Below are 14,732 nucleotides of genomic sequence, written 5' to 3'. Positions count from 1 at the left end.
GGGTTACGGGTATACGGGTTACGTGGGTTTAAGTAGGGTGATCATTGTTCGGCACAACATCGAGGGCCGAAGGGCCTGTTCTATGTTCTATGTTCTATGTACAAAAGAAAGGGATACCACTCCTTCAACGTCCAGCTGGTGTCTGATCATTATTCTGATCCTTGGACCAGACTCCAACAGTGGCTACGATACTGGTCAGAAACCCCAATATTTTATTTTAATTTTGTAAGACTGTGAGGAAATTATACCTCACTCCAGGAGTAATTTTGCACAAAATAGATTATGTTATATTAAAACAAATTTTATTATTAACACAACATTAAATTATCTTTAACATCACACAAAACAAATAGCTTACAATTATCCCTTAAACAATGTTAATCAATACAGTGACACAATAGCCCTTAACTGCTATCTTTATTTCTATTCAAACAACAGAATCATCTCAGATCTCAATCCACTTTCAAATACAATTAGCACTCAGGAATATCTGCTGTACAGAGATATTTTTAAAAACTGTTTTAAAGAAAAGACCTGAACCCTCTCAGAACCATGCAAAAACTCTGGCTGTATTTCTTCAGAAACCACTTCTCAGCTTGTTTCAGCCTACCTTCGACCTACAAAATTCTGAACTATTTGGAAAGGAACTGCTAGTTAGTGGACAGAGATATCTTTAACTGAACTGCAATGAGAGCAGATACTTGACTTCTGCTCACATCTCACTCTAAAACTCAACCAAACTGTTTTTTTCTGCGAAATGCCTGGTATTTAGCTTTTCTCATTTATTAGATGAGTTTACCATGCTCAAATATAATTAACTCCACAGGGAGTGCAATTAATCCTTAATCCAAACAAAACTCCATTTGCCCAAGCTTTTTTAAGCTGCCTTAATTGTACCTCTGGCTCCCAAATCCTTTCACACCAGGATTCTTTAAAAACATTACTGCTTCATTCATACACACACAAACCCAGGCTTTTAACCTGCACTATAATGCAATATATCTGAAATTCCGACATTCTTCACTCGGTACAAAGTGGCACTGCCAGACTGGCAGTGCCAAACTGCACGGGGTAATGCAAGTGTACCACCCTTCCCTGTCCCCAAATACCCGGGGGGCTCCAATGCCCTGCGAGACCCCCGGAGGTGTCATTACACCTGGTCCACATTAGTGTGAACCAGTACTAAATGGCACCCTGGCGGGACCTCGCAGGCACGGCTGTTGAGTCCCAGGCACCGGTGAAGCTGGCATCCAGGTATTTCAAAGAGGCATTCGACTCATTTGAATATGCCGATCTGGATTACACCTACTGAGGGTGAGATCCAGATCACACCGGGCACAGCAAATCACGTGACTCCCGATCGGCCCGGCGAGCAGCTTGAAACCCAATTTGTGGCTCTCGCCTGGTTCACCTGGTGTACCTGAACCTGCACCATGATCAAAGGGGTTGCTGAATTGCGTCCCGAGTCTCTGTTCTCTCGTAGCTACACTATTTACGTGATTGGTGCATTTATGCTTCCGGTCTATGTTTCCCACCGATCTCACCAAGATGTCACTGCAAAATAATAATGGATATTGCCACCAGGAAAATAGAGGACTCTACAAAATGTGTAGTACTTTGGATGTTTGAGGTCAACATTTAAACTCTGAATTTCCAAAGTGTCCCCTTCAAGTTTGCTACTTTATGTTCAAAGCACAAAAATATCAGAATGAATAGTTGGCAATTCAGCCTCTCAAACCCGCTCCACCATTCAATACGATCATGGCTGATCTCCTCTCGGCCTCAACTCCACTTTCCAGCCCGTTCTCCATAACCCCTCAACCCATCACTAACTAAAAATCTGTCTATCTCCTTTTTAAATTTATGCAAAGCCCCGGCATCCACCGTATTCTGGGGTACTGAATTTCACAGGTTCGCGACCCTCTGAGAGAATTAATTTCTCCTCATCTCTATTTTAAATCTGCTACCCCTTATCCTAAAACTATGACCTCTCATTCTCGATTGCCCCACAAGAGGAAGCATCCACTCTACGTCTACATTTTCAATACCTTGAATGATCTCATATACCTCAATCAGATCTCCTCTCATTCTTCTAAACTCGAGAGAGTATCAGCCTGAACTTCACAATCTCTCTTTGTAAAACAAACCCCTCATCACTGGATTCAATCTAGTGAACCTCCTCTGAACTGCATCGAATGCAATTACATCCCTCCTCAAAGAAGGGGACAAAAACTGTACTCCAGGTGCGGTCTCACCAATATCTCGTAAAGTTGCAATCACACTTCCCTACTTTTATGCTCTATCCTTTCAGCTATAAACGGCAAAAGTCCATTTGCCTTCCTTATTACCTGTTGTACCTGTAGACTAGTTTGCTGAGATTCATGCATGAGGACACCCAGATCCCTCTGCACTGAAGCACTCTGAAGTTTTTCTCTGCATTTAGATGCAAAGTTGCGTTGCATTTTTTCAACCAAAATGGATAAGTTCACACTTATACACATCAAACTCCATCTGACAAATTTTTCCCACTCACCTAACCTATCTATGCCCATTTGTAAATTTCTTATTACCTATTTGCAACTTACTATCACACCTATTTTAGTGTCATCTGCAAATTTAGCTCTGTACCTACTATCCTGACATTCAAGTCATTCATATATATTGTAACTAATTGGGGCCTGAGGACTGAACTCGATAGCAGCCCATTAGTTACACATTGCTAACCAGAAAAAGACCCATTTATCTGAATCTCTGCCTTCTGGCGGTTAGCCAGTCTTCTATCCAAGTTAATAAATTACACCTAATCCTGTGTGACCGTACCTTGTGGATTAACCTTCTGTGCGGCACCTTATCAAATGCCTTCTGGAAGTCCAGATATATTGGGCGGGATTCTCCGACCTCCGCCGGGTCGGAGTATCCCCATTGCTGACATGAATCCAGCCCCGCCGCTGGCTGCCGTATTCTCCGAAGCCGGTTTTTGTGCGGGGGCGGGTTTCACGCCACGCTGGTCGGGGTGTTGGAGGCGGCCCTCCCCGGCAATTCTCCGGGCTCCGATGGGCCGAGCGGCCGTCTGTTTCTGGCCAGTCCCACCGGCGTGGATTGGCCATGGTCCCACACGGTGGGACCTGGCTGGTAGGCTGGCTGGTGCAGTTGTCGGGTGGCGCGGGGGGGATCCGCCCCCGCAGGGGCCCCCATGATGGCCTGGCCCGTGATCGGGGCCCACCGATTTGCGGGCGGGCCTGTGCCATGGGGGCACTCGTTCCTTCCTCGCGGCCTCTGTAGGGCTCCGCCATGGCCGGCGCGGAGACGACACCCCCCCTGCGCATGCGCTAGAATACGCCGGCTGGTCTGCGCATCCACGGAACCACACCTCCGGTTCTGTGCATGCGCTAACTCGCGCCGGCCCTTTGGCTCCGGTTAGCGTGGCGTCAACCCTTCCACCGCCAACCTAGCCCCCGGAAGTGCGGAAGATTCCGCAACTTCCGGTCAGCCCGACGCCGGAGTGGTTCGCGCCGCTTTTTATGCCGGCGTCGGGCCGTCGCTGGGATTCGGGAGAATCCCGCTAATTACATCTTGGGACCACGAAGACTCAGAATTATGAAGCTTTTGTTGACAGAGCTACAGAAAATAACTCGATTATTTCTCACTGAATTTTCTTTTGTGTTTGACACCAGTCTTTGAAGTCATTTTATGTTGTATTTTATACGATCCCTGCTTTGTCATTTCTATAATTATAGAACACTTGACTTGGCACAATGATTATTCTAGGAAATGTGTTTCTCTGGCAACAGAATTTATTTATTAAGCCTTGTTATGCAAGTTTATTCTACTTTGTTCTCGAAGTCCAATGAGTATATATAACACCACTGAAAGGATAATTAATCGGTGTTAATTTTTGAAGTAATTAAACTGGTTTTTTTTTTAGTTGTTCATGGGACGTGGGCATCGCTGGCTGGACCAGCATGTATTGCCCATCCCTAATTGCCCTTGTGGGGGCAGTTAAGAGTCAACCACATTGATTTGATGATCTTTTTATGCAGCTTTCATTGTTGATTGAAACATAATTGTGGACCACTTTCAGTGGCGAGCTCACATCAATAACTGTATAAATTTCTGTTTCTCAACTTTGGAGAACTCTCTTAATCAACCTCTTTTGAAAAGCATTTATGTTTAAAATAAGCAAAGTAGTTTTTTTTTACGTTTGGTATCCAGCTTAATTAATGAGCAATGTAAAGTTCAGGTATTGCAGAGGAAAGTTTCTTTTAGATATTTCCAATTACACAACTTCCCCCAAGCATCAGGAGAACAGCTTTTAGAGCGCTTGTATGCAGTTTTATGGACACATGGTCAGCACTCGCAATCCTCCTGTTCCTTTGTGTAGGATTTACAATTTAATTTCAATTGATACGGCATTACTTACAATTTTCTTCAATTCACTTCTGGTCAACTGCGACAGATTAGGGCAATTCAAATAATTTCACATTGAACAATGGCAGGGAGAATAATTTCCATCCATTAGTTTGGGTTAAGTGGAAAGCCAAGAGTAAATCTCCACTACTGTGCAGTTGATCAACATTGAGAGCTCATGTCACAAAGTTGCAAAGGCCAAGACCCATGATGTGTCAATCATTAAGGTAAGTCACCAGAAAATCGCAGGCTAGGGTGGGTATTTTATGAAATACACGTGTGGCATACACAGTAGCAGACGATTTATCCTGCATTTCCTCATGTTGATGATGTCCCTTTTCGGATAACTGCTCTGAAACAAATGACAGAACTCAGCCAAAATTATACATTGTTTCAAACAATTTAAATCCTGCTTTGAGTGGGTCTAACAACACACCATAAGATCATGAGATGTAGGAACAGCCGTAAGCCAATTGGCCCATCGGGTTTGCTCCACCATTCAATGAGACCATGACAGATCTGATATGATAATCCTCAACTGCACTTTCCTGCTTTATCCCAATAACCATTTATTCCCTTGCTGATTAAAGAACTGCCTATCTCCGCTTTGAACAAATTTAATGACCCAGCCTCTGCGTTAAAGAATTCCACACATTCATTATCCTCTGAGAGAAGAAATTCTGTCTCATCTCTGCCTTAAATAGGTGACCCTTACTCTGAGGTTATGCCCTCTGGTCCTACTTTCCCACAAGATGATACATTCTCGCAGCATGTTCTCACCCAAGCCCCATGAGAATCCGACATGTCTCAATAAGATCACATCTCATTCATCTGAACTCCAATGAGTACAGGTCCACTCAATCTCTCCTCAGAAGAATATCCCTCCATACCCCGGAGCAACCTAGTGAACCTTCTCTCGACTGCCTCCAATGCTAGTCAAGCGCTAAATGTCCCAATTAAATTGTAATAGAACATACAGCGCAGAAGGAGGCCATTCGGCCCATCGAGTCTGCACGACCCTTAAGCCCTCACACTTCCACCCTACCCCCGGAACTCAATAACCCCTCCGAACCTTTTTTTTTATACTTGTAATACTACATGGTAATACCAAAGCATGAGAATATATATGACACTATTGATTCTAAATGAGGAGGGAGAGAAAGAGAGAGGAGAAGATAACAGGACATGAGAAAGAGAAATGACGTGTTGCACGTTTTACTATGGGCGTAAAACGCGTTTATTGGGGTGTATTAACTTCCAAGTGCTTAACACCACTAGGCTCTGTCTTATGTATTTATTCAGCTTTAGGAGTCGCCAGTTGCCGTATAGACAACGTCACTAGTATTCCAAGGTCAAGTTCAAAGTAATAAAGACGATACACCGATTAGTAAGGTCCAAACGATAATATTTATTATACAGTAATAATAAATATTCATGCACACACTAAGAGACTAAGCAATGACTAAACTAAAGTAATCAGAATACTTATCTAACAGGAACAGGCAAGGTCAGGGAGCGAGGCCTTCGTCCTGGTCTTGGGCTGCAACCTTCAGCAAGCGTTCTGGTCACTGGGGGTTCTAGCGGGCTTAGTTCGCGTAGCGAGCGTCGTACTGGCACTTACGGTTCGGCGGCTGGTGCTCAACGGCTGGAGTCAGAGTGGATCTTCAAGGTCGTGGTCAGAGCCGGAGCACGGAAAAACAGACCTTGACCGAAGTTAAGCCGGAGCACAAAACAGACCGGACAACACGAGGTCCCTATCTTTTATAGGGGTTCCATTGTCCTTCCCTCTTCTTGGGCGGGCTCTACCTATTGGGTCAATTCCTCATCGATACTGTTTTAATTCCCCAATGCGAGGGGGTCTCCGTGATGGGGGGGGCGTTTCTTATGCCCTTTTGTTTGGAGGTTTCTGGTGCCTCGATGTCTGGGCCTTGATTAAAATGTGTCCATTCAGAATCAAATGTATCTATTGTGTGGGTGTTCAGGTCTGATTGCCTCATTAGCATGCAAAGCGTTTTGCCATTTGCACCTAGCTAAGGTCTTCTCACCTGAGCCCAAACTGGTTTCTGCTGCTGCAGAATGCAAAATGCTCTTTGCAGACTGCTGTTCTGGCTAAACTGTCTGTTTCCCAGCAGTATTAGCGCTTGGCCTATTTTTGTAGCTCAGCATCCATTTTAGGTGGCTACAGACGTGAGATGAAATTCTTGGTACAGGTGGACAGGTTCTGCAACTAAACAAACTGGCCTCTTCAAATGAAAACTGTAGCAGGTCTGTACAAGAGGCTCCATAGAGACTTGGAAAGTACCAAACTAAAGGCCAAAGGCTGCTTAAAGGTAAAAAAGCTACTTTTTTCTCCAGCACAGTTTCATATCCATTTGCAGCAGTAAAAACCTTTTGCATCAGTGGGAAAGAGTAATAGAACATAGAACAGTACAGCACAGAACAGGCCCTTCGGCCCTCGATGTTGTGCCGAGCAATGATCACTCTACTCAAACCCACGTATCCACCCTATACCCGTAACCCAACAACCCCCCCCCCCTAACCTTACTTTAAAGTACACTAAGTAGCATAGCCAATCCACCTAACCCGCACATCTTTGGGCTGTGGGAGGAAACCGGAGCGCCCGGAGGAAACCCACGCACACACGGGGAGGACGTGCAGACTCCGCACAGACAGTGACCCAACCGGCAACCGAACCTGGGACCCTGGAGCTGTGAAGCATTTATGCTAACCACCATGCTACCGTGCTGCCCCTAAATGGACAATAAAAATGTCCCTCAGCAATGCACATCAATTAAATTATTACAGTGGTTCTACAAATGAATTGCAACAGTGAACATCATCTGAGAGTAACCATTTAAGATAGGAAAACATTACAAGCTGGAAGTTGTAATTGACATGAATTTTTACCAAGTGGATGGGTGATAATTCCAGCACTGAGAGAGATGCAGGGCAGGATTCTCCATCTATGAGACTACGTCCCCACGCCGTCGTGAAAACTGTGGTCTTTTACCCAGATTCATAGTCTTGCAGGGAGCGATCAGGCAGCTTTCATGGGGCTCGCAGCTCTAGCTGCCGATGCGACCCCCCCGCACTTCTGAATCAGAGGCCGTGCATGTGCACAGCGAACCGAGACTGCGGACCTGGACCGTGGAAATAGTGCTCCCTGGTCGGCCGCTTGCCCGACCCGGACCGCCCACACAAAAATACCTCAGTCCCAAATGAGGACCCCCTGCCCTGCGATCGGCCCGTGCCCGACTGTGGCGGCCGTGGACTGAGTCTGCAGCCACTTCGCGAGTATCCTGAACAGCACGACCATGGGTGGTCTACGCCGTCGGGAATTCGGTCAGTCAGGGGCGGAGAGTAGCGGGGCAGGCCTCTGGCAATGGCCTCCTGTGGTGGATAATCGGCGAGAACGCTGCTTTTGGGGGGGTGGTTGCGGTTGGTGGGGAGTGCTTGCAGGAGCTTCCCTTGTTCTACATTACACCATCAACTTGCATATACGCATAATAATCTTTATTAGTGTCACAAGTAGGCTTACATTAACACTAAAATGAAGTTGCTGTGAAAATCCCCAAGTCGCCACATTCCAGTGCCTGTTCAGGTACACTGAGGGTGAATTCAGAATGTCCAAATTAACTCACAGCACATCTTTCGGGACATGTGGGCGGAAACCGGAGCACCCGGAGGAAGCCCACACAGACGTGCGGAGAATGTGCAGATTCCGCACAGTGACCCAGGTCCCTAGCGCTGTGCAGCAACCCCAGTACCACTGTGCCGCATTAGCTCGTACAAGTCTGCTCGAAGTTATACTGTCTGAAAGCAAGAAAACAAAACTAACACTACATATTAAAATCTTGATTGAATTACCGACCCGTGACTTAAGATTTGCTCGAAATAGATGGACAATGTGAAAAAATAATGGACACTGCATCTCCCAACTTATAGTTTCTACACACATACACATACATACACACTCAAACGCACTGCACCCCAAATGTTAGCCGGTCCTATTGTTTTGCAGATGCTTGGGAATCAGCATATTACTCACCTATCATTTCTTTCCGATTTCTAAGTCCTTTTTAATTTGATGAGGATTTTATGCTCCTTTTCCTCAACTGCGACTCTGTCCACAAGCTGTCCACCTTGCGGAACACTGCAAGTCGGCAGCCTGTCAGACCCAAGACGGCTGGAGATCACACACAAAGCACCTGCGGGTGTGCTGCAGATTCTCCTCAACTACACGTGGAAGAGTAGACAGGTTTGTAGCTCTCAGCTTATTTTATAGTGTGCAAGTAATACGCTATTTAAATGCAGAATACTCCCAGTGTCAGGTAGTGTTTTAGGCAGTGTTTTCCCTGCAGGCCTCAGAATGCTACCATTGGGAAACACTGCGTTAGTAGCTGATGGGAACACCCCGCAACCCTTCTTACACCCATGGTGCGGGTCGCTACCCACACCTTGAAAATCTCTGGCTTACTGCCTAATTTCCAACTTGCTTGACGGTGTTAAAAAAAACAAGAGGTTTTGTATGTCACTGTAAATTTCATACATTATCTTTGCAGTGCTCTTATTTTATTGTGGTAACATTCCGACATTCATATGAATAAAACAGTCACAAGGCACAGGGCCGCTAATACATTTGACAGTCACATGAGCATATCAGTCACAAGGCCCAAGGCCTCAATACATTTAACAATCACGAGCACATCAATCACAAGGCCCAAGGCCTCAATACATTGAATTGGTTTTGTTATGAAGCTGTTCATCGACATAAAACAACAGCCGCAAAAGGAAAAAAACATCTATTAGTAGCAAAGGCCACTCATATATGTTACACAAGCACCCCCTGTTTTTCACCCCAAAGGGGATCTTTGCACTGCTAGTTGCTGAGAAATTTACTCATATATTCAATTACAGTACGCACACATCAAAGCTAAATATCCAAGCAAGGTGAATGTTGCCTAATTTAATTAGGCTAATAGGGCTGGTATTCTTCACTGTCAACAGACACAACTCTGTTCAAGTGCCTCACATACGAGGTTAGAGAACAGACATCTCAACACAAAGCTAATCCAACATGGGTGGAATGAAACTTATAGAATTTATTGTGAACAAAATCTGTATTTTGTTCCTTCGATTGATCGTACAATCAATACCCAGTGGGTGTTGACTGGTCAGTGATGTGACTAAGCAAAGATCTTATTGGAATCTGAAGAAAACTGTTTCCATTGAGCTTTTCCTGACAGAAAACCCACAAAAATTGGAACAATGTTCAGTACTTGACTTAATGGAGAAGAACGAGCAACTCAAAAGGATTGCCAGAGATACCAGATGGCAAGAAAGGGTATTCTGTCTTCCTATTGTACTGATTACAACAGCAATAGACCCTGGTGTTATTCTTTGTGGAATACATTAGCGTGATGGTTGGCTGCTGAGTATTAGGGACAGTTTGATGGAGTTCTAGTGCCCCAATCCTAAACACCTGACATCACGATTTGTTCCTTCTCGTGCCTGCACTGTAACTTCCTCAAACTAACATCATCCACCAAGATCATGAGAAAAACACTGCAAATTCTGCAAACTTGAAATAAAAAGAGAACGTACTTGATATGTTCAGCAGGTTAGCCAGCCTCTGTGGAGGGTGAAACACAGCTAACATTCTGTTCTGATGACTGCTGTTTGATCTTAGCTCTGGTCCTCTCTCTTCTGGTGCGACCTGGCCTGTTAACTATGACCTGATATTGAATCTGCCTGGATCTGCATCTCCGTGCTGCTGGCTGGTACAGGCGATGAGCAGTCATGTTCTGGCTCCTGTGAAGGGCTGGCTTGCTCGGGGACTATCGTTGGGATGTCACTGTACTTTTAGCACTGTGGAAGCAGAAGAGAAGCACATCGTTAACATTTTTACCTCAAAGAAGTGATTTCAAGCAGTCCATTTATTGTAAAATATTTAATGGCACAATTATTAGGGCAGCACGATAGCACAGTGGTTACCATTGTTGCTTCACAGCGACAGGGTACCAGGTTTGATTCCCGCTTGGGTCACTGTCTGTGCACTTTCTGCCCATGTCTGCATGGGTTTACTCCGGGTGCTGCGGTTTCCTCTCCACAAGTCCCACAACACGGGCTTATTAGGTGAATTGGACATTCTGAATTTTCGCTTGGCGTACCCAAACAGTGTGATGATTAGGAGATTTTCACAGTAAATTAATTGCAGTGTAAGCCTACTTGTGACACTAAGAAAGACTATTATTATTATCATTACAATAATTCTTGTGAAACAATATGAAAGAGTAAACCACTGGCTTGCTGCAACCACATTGAAACGCATGGGTTTCATTATCATCAACTGCTCAGTCCTCTACCTACGTCTGCTGGTCAGGTTGGTGTTGTTGCACAATGTATTCCCCAACCAAAGATAATAATATCAGGGGCTACTGTTTCATTAATCAATCTCTCAGATAATGTTTAACAATCAATAGGAAATTCCAGAATGATGCATCAACAGTAGACTCTAAAACTACAATGTATTAAATATCTAACCTAGACTAAGCTATTTAATTGCTGTTCAAGTATAAAGAAAATTGTGTGGCTATTTCTGAAACATAATCAATTGGAAGTGCATCCTGTTGAAAGGCATCTGTGAATGAACGTAAAGCTAGCATAAGTTGTTTTTTGTCTTTAGTAATTAAAACGCAACAGGGAACCTTGCTGTCAGAAGCACAGGCTAGAAATTCTGGCCTCACAGAAATATGATTACTTGTGCGGCACATTTGTGCTGCAAATGCCAGAATTTGCAACACACACTCTTTGTAGTTGAGACTTCCTGACAAAATAACAAAGTGTTAAAAACTATGTCTTAAATATAGGCACTGGGCTCACATGCCAAAAGGTGCATCATAAACCTGGAAATAAAATAATTATGTTGGTCAAGATTTTTCAGTGCAAAGTGCCTTATCCCTCAGTGTGTCAGTTATAAATTATTAGTAAACATAAATGCTCTTAAAGGGGAGATAAGGTTGATAGAGCTAACAAATTATTTACAATGCATGCCCTTTAAAAATATGGAAAATTAAACCTGACTGATTGTGCCTGAGAGTTGAAAAAAAATGAGCAAGCAGTTTTAACAATTAACTGTCAGCATCCTAAGTGTTATCATTCTGACATTATTAATGCTCGGCTGCTTTCCACAACCTATCATTAACACAGTGGGGGGCTGTGAGTTCACAATTTGATTGACAGCAAACAAAAATGATCTCAGGATTACCTGTCTTTGATGTGAGGTTATGAATAACAATGTCTGGCTTTAGAAGGGATTTACCATTTAGGAAGTTTAAATATGTAGCATGGGCTTTCATGAATGAACTGTAGTCTGTAAAATCTACTTAGAAGTCGCCATATTCCGGCGCCTGTTCAGATACACTGAGGGCGAATTCAGAATGTCCAAATTACCTAACAGTACATCTTTCGGGACTTGTGGGAGGAAACCGGAGCACCCGGAGGATGCCCACACAGACATGTGGAGAATGTGCAGACTCCGCACAGACAGTGACTCAAGCGGGAATTGAACCCAGGTCCCTGGCTCTATGCAGCAACCCCAGTACCACAGTACCGCATTAGCTCCTTCAGGTCTGCTCAAAGTTGTACTGTCTGAAAGCAAGAAAACAATACTAACACTATGTTCTAAAATCTCGATTGAATTACTGACCTGGGACTTTAGATTTGCACGAAATAGATGGACAATGTGAAAAAATAATGGACACTGCCTCTCCGAACTTATAGTTTCTACCCACACACACACACACACACACACACACAAAGACCAACTTTAAACCAGAATGTGGGAGATAATGCTCTCAAAAGTCTTTCATTGGTTGAGCTGATCCAGATTACCCAATTTTTTTCAATATATATAGACTCTGTGAAGCTGCAGGGTTTTGTGAATTATCCAGCACATGACATTTGTTCGATTTTAACTGTTGTTTTCCAAATGCTTTCAGATGATCTGGGCCTTTAATAATTGTTTAATAATGTCAATCTTTGATCAAATATATATAATACATCTACTAAACTGTTTATAACTTATTTTTATGCACAGTTAATTTGGATTAATATCCTAGGACAGGCAGCTTTCCAGTATTTTATTCCAAAACATCTTTAAAAAATCACAGCAAGACAGAAAATGTTACCAGGAGTATTATAGCAGACATTTTTATTGCTTTGTCAATGAGTTGCATTGTCATTATCATGTTTTTCATGACAATCTTACCCTCACCATACATTGTCTTAGTAACATGCTTCTCTCTGAATCACAAGGTTCTGGGTTCAAGTCCCACTCCAGAACAAAACAGTTAAGGCTGGCACTTGAGTGCAATACAAATGGAGTGCTGCATTCTTCAAGCTGTTGCCTTTTGGATGAGATCAGGGCCCCATCCGCTGGATGTGAAAGATTTCATGGCACTAATTTAAAGACCAGCAGGGGAGTTATTCCTTGTCCCGGAGCCGATATTCATCCCGAGGTCAACATCATAAAAGCAGATTATCTGGTCACTATCACATTGTTATTTGTAGAGGTTTGCTGCGCGCAGATTAGCTGCCATGTTTGCAAGAATACAACAATGACTACACTTTGTAAGAAACCTCATGTTTAAACTTTGATCTCCCCGTTTAAATCTGGCTTACCTGTGGGATCTCCTTTATGTTCTGTTATGCTGGATTCCACAGTTCTGAAGACTTTGGTTCTAAACTGAAAGACCCCGGTTACAAGGTACTGTTTGAACTGGCCCGACGACTCCCCTCAGTGCAGTGTGCGATGTGGTATAATCCAGTGATGCCACATTTTGATGGACTTGGCTGGCAGCCAATCATCTCTTTTCGAATCCCAGGACATGTGAGTTTTTTGATGTCGATTGGTGAGGAGCTTCAGATGATACTGGAAGAAGGGGTGCAGACTCTATCTTGCATTTTGTTCTGCTTATACCTAGGGAGAGTAGGTTTGAACTCTCTATCAGCTTAGGCTGGTATTTAACTTCTGATTATTAGACTGCAAAGAGTCTCTATAGCCAGGTCTGTGAAAGCCCAGTTTGAAAGGCTGAGGAAAGCAGTGCTGGCAGCTCTCTCCTGAGACCTCTAAAGGCCTAAAGAAAAATCCTTTTCCTTTCTTTCTACCCTGCAGCCACAAAGCCAGACAAGAACTAGAGTGGCAGAGTGGAGGGAAATTCTCTTTGAAATTCAGGCAGAGAATTCTAAAATTGTCTTCGCGAGACTGAGAGCCAATCTGGTGGGCATCAGTCAAGTGAAAATGACTCCCGAGAGGGAATTCTACATCTTCTGGGGTCGAATTGAAGGTACAAACCAGAAGGTCCAACCTACCTGGTGGGTTTCATCACTCCACATCCTGAGGAAAGCACCGACTACAAAGACCATAACCTCATCAGCAAAAATACTCAACTCTTATGCCCTTTTAATCCCCATTATTTTGATCCTTCCCAACCCGACTGTGTATCTGTCTTGTGTGTGTGGGGGTGGAGGGTGAGACGGTGGCTGAGGAGTAATTAGATCAGCAACTATTGCCATTACATTTTAACTCTTCTCTTGATATAAATAAACTGTTCTTTTATGTTTTACTTATAAATCTGATGCCTGTAGGTCATTGGAGCAGTTGAGGGCCTTAAATCATAGAACATGGAACATACAGTGCAAAAGGAGGCCATTCGGCCCATCGAGTCTGCACCGACCCACTTAAGCCCTTACTTCCACCCTATCCCCGGAATCCAATAACCCCTCCTAACCTTTCATTTTTGGTCACTAAGGGCAATTTCTTATGGTCAATCCACCTAACCTGCACGTCTTTTGGACTGTGGGAGGAAACCGGAGAATCCGGAGGAAATCAACACACACATGGGGAGAATGTGCAGACTCCGCACGTACAGTGACCCAGCAGGATATCGAACCTGGGACCCTGGTGCTGTGAAATCACAGTGCTACCCACTTGTGCTACCATGCTACAAACTTTACACAGATTATCGGTTAATTCACTTACGTTGGGACTTTGTGGCCTGTGGGGTTGGCATTAGCTGCGCACCCGCCCAGGGTGGAAGTATTTCATTGCCCCTAAAGTGATTTGAGACAGCAGTCATGAAAAGTGTGGTATAAATGCAGATCTTTCTTTGTCAAATAGTGTCACACATTGGCCTGAATTTTCACTCACGAGGCATGGGTGCACAACTGAGGTATTTCCTGGCTTGCTGCACCCACCTCGGTAAAAGAAGTGCTCTGAGTGGTGGGGTCTTCAGTTCTTCATTCTGGAAATGCGTGGGTAAAGG

At 44.0% G+C, this 14,732-nt stretch overlaps 1 long non-coding RNA gene across 1 annotated transcript in view; it reads right to left on the bottom strand.

Annotated features, from left to right (window-relative positions):
• LOC119977636 overlaps positions 1 to 14,732 on the bottom strand; it is a 62,799-nt gene that overhangs the window by 35,211 nt on the left and 12,856 nt on the right. The window contains exon 3 of the long non-coding RNA XR_005463241.1: positions 10,012 to 10,275. This is a non-coding gene — a long non-coding RNA (uncharacterized LOC119977636). The remainder of the gene's footprint in view (positions 1 to 10,011; positions 10,276 to 14,732) is intronic.

This window comes from Scyliorhinus canicula, chromosome 14 (genome assembly GCF_902713615.1).
Source record: "Scyliorhinus canicula chromosome 14, sScyCan1.1, whole genome shotgun sequence".
Taxonomy (NCBI): domain Eukaryota; kingdom Metazoa; phylum Chordata; class Chondrichthyes; order Carcharhiniformes; family Scyliorhinidae; genus Scyliorhinus; species Scyliorhinus canicula.
The sequence above is the reverse complement of the archived record's forward strand: the minus strand, read 5'-3'. Positions and strand labels throughout refer to the sequence as shown.